This window comes from Pseudorca crassidens, unplaced genomic scaffold (assembly GCF_039906515.1).
Source record: "Pseudorca crassidens isolate mPseCra1 unplaced genomic scaffold, mPseCra1.hap1 Scaffold_162, whole genome shotgun sequence".
Classification (NCBI taxonomy): Eukaryota; Metazoa; Chordata; class Mammalia; order Artiodactyla; family Delphinidae; genus Pseudorca; species Pseudorca crassidens.
The window spans coordinates 152,501-155,000 of NW_027136089.1; positions in this window are offsets into that span (position 1 = coordinate 152,501).

Here is a 2,500-nt window from a genome sequence, read left to right on the forward strand (position 1 = left end):
GTGACCCGGAGAGAGAGGCCCGGGCCCGGGTGCGGTCCCTCGTGGGCTCCGGTCGCCTGGGAGGTGCCTCCGTGCGAAAATGTTTCCAAGTCCCCCTGGGTCCGGGGACGCGGACGGGCCGGGACCTGCTCGCGCGGGTGGCCGGGGAGGGCGCACCCGGCCCTTTAGCGGGCCCACGTGGGTCCCGGTCGGCGGACGCGACTTTTTCTCGCCCTCCCCCGCCCCCTCCTCCACCGCGAGTCCCGGCCGGGGTGGGGGTGGCGGTGGGGACCGGCCCGAGTCGTACTGGGTGGCCCGGATAGGGCGGCCTGGGCCCGGGCGCGGTCCCTCGTGGGCCCCGCTCGTCAGAGGCGGCAGAGTGGGATAGTTCCTTTTCTGTAACCAAGTCTTCGCCCGGGGACTCGGAGGGACTGCGGTACGGTACCTGCTCGCGCGGGCGATCCGGGGAGGGCGACCCCGGCCCGCTCGCTGCCTCTGACACGTTTTCCCGCCCCGCCCCGCTCCACTCTGCCGCCCCCGCTCCTCGGGTCGACCAGATGGCCCCGAGAGAGCTCCGGGGCTGCTGTGGATGGGGAAGTGTTGGGGAGAGGTAGCCGGGCCGAGGTCCCGGGGAGCCCCCCCGAGGTTCGTGGATGGGCCCCGCTGCCGGGCGCCGTGATTTTTTTCGCCTGAAATGGGCCTTTTTTACCACCAGATAGGTGCTGACACGGTCTCCTCTGGCATCTCTCGCTGGGGGTTCTGGGACTCTGGACGCGCGCAGGGCGCTGGGCTTTGGACCGCCGTCCGGCGCCCGAACCGGCCCTTGCCACTTGAGCCGCCCGCTTGGGCCTGCGCGCCGGCTCTCGTGTGTGCGCCCGGCTGACCCGACCCGCGGTGCCGCCTCCGGTCTCTGGCTCACCCGAGGGCGGCGGGGCGAGGTGGTGCGTGGGTCTTCTACCCCGTGTGACTCCCCTTCCCCGCCGCAGGCACCCGGTGGTGGCTGAGACGACCCCAACCCGCAGGCTCCGTGCCACGTGTCAGGCGTTCTCCTCGCGGGGTCGTCGGCCACTGTTGCCCGAGAAGGCAAGAGGGAGCGAAGGGGGGGGCTGGGTGCCGGCTGAGGCTGAAGCAGGCTCCTCCGGTGAGGGTCCTCGCCGTGCCCCTCCTCCCTCGGGGCCCTCGTGGCCCCTGGCTCTCTGGATTGACTGATCGATGTGGTGATGTCGCGCTCTCCTGGGCCGGGCCTTAAGTCGCGCCAGACGAGGGACGGACGTTCTTGGCGAACGGGACCGCTCTTCTCGTTCTGTCCGCGGGCCCCTCGCCTCTCTTGTCACGCCCTGCCGGCCTGCCGAGGGGTGTGTGGGAGGCAGGGGTGGTGGTCTCCGGCCCTGACCTGCGGTCTCCCGCCTCCTGCCTCATGGCGTGGGCGGGGCCGTGGTCCTCGGACGCAGCAGACGCTCTCGCTTCGCCTCCTTGGCGTGTGCCTCGCGGGCGGTCCTCCCCGCGTCGGTGGGGGCCGTCCCGCCGCTGCGCCGCGCGCCCGCTGCCGGCGCGTGAGCGTGACTTGCTCGGTCCTCTGTGGTGCCCCTGGAGCGCTCCAGGTCGTCCCTCAGGCGCGCGAGGCCGAGCGGTGGTGTCGTTCCCTTTTCCCAGCGTGCTCCTCGGGGTCTCCGCCGCGGTGGTGTGTCCCGTGAGTGGCTCTCTTGGGGGGGTCGAGACGGTAAAGGGCGCGGGGGCTTGCCTCTGTTTCTCTCCCTCGGTGGGGGACGGGGGCCTGCCACCTCGTCGCCATCGTCCTCCCACGGTGTGCCGTGGGGGGGACTGACTTCGTGGCCGGGCCGACGCCGCGTGTGCCGCCGCCCCCCACTTGCGTGTGTGTGGGGAGTCGCACACGGGCGTGGGTGCGATCGCGTTGGGCCGGGGCCTGCGAGAAGGGGGCGTCTGTCGCGCTTCTCGGGCGTGCTCCCCCCTTCCGGAGCCCGGTGGACGAGCCTGGGGGGCGGCAGAGGTTGTGCCCCCGAGGCTGTGGCCGCGAACGCTCCAGTGGGCCGTGTGCTTACCCATACCGCAGACCCCCCCACCCCTCCCACGGCCAGTCGTGGACTTGGTGGCTCGTGGAGCGCCTCCGTGGGCCCGAAGGGCAGAGACGATGGGTGGGGGATGACGCACCCTCGGTGAGAAAGCCTTCTCTAGCGATCCGAGAGGGAGCCTTGGGGTACCGGACCCCCCAGCCGCTGCCCCTCCCAAGCGTGCAGTGGGCCACGGTGGCCACTGCCAGAGCCACGTGGGCGGCAGAGGCCCTCGCCCTCGCGGGAGGGCTTGCGCCGGCCCCGCGGTGGGGCCGAGTGCCGCTCTTTGCCTACCGCGGCCCGCGCCTCCCCCCTCTGAGTCGGGGGAGGGTCCCGCCAGGCCGGCGTCCGGCGCGGGGCCGTGTGTGCGCGTGTGTGTGCGCGTGCGGTGACCCGCGCGGTGGCGAGCCCGAGGTGGGGTTCGGGGACGCACGGACGTCCCGACTCCCCAG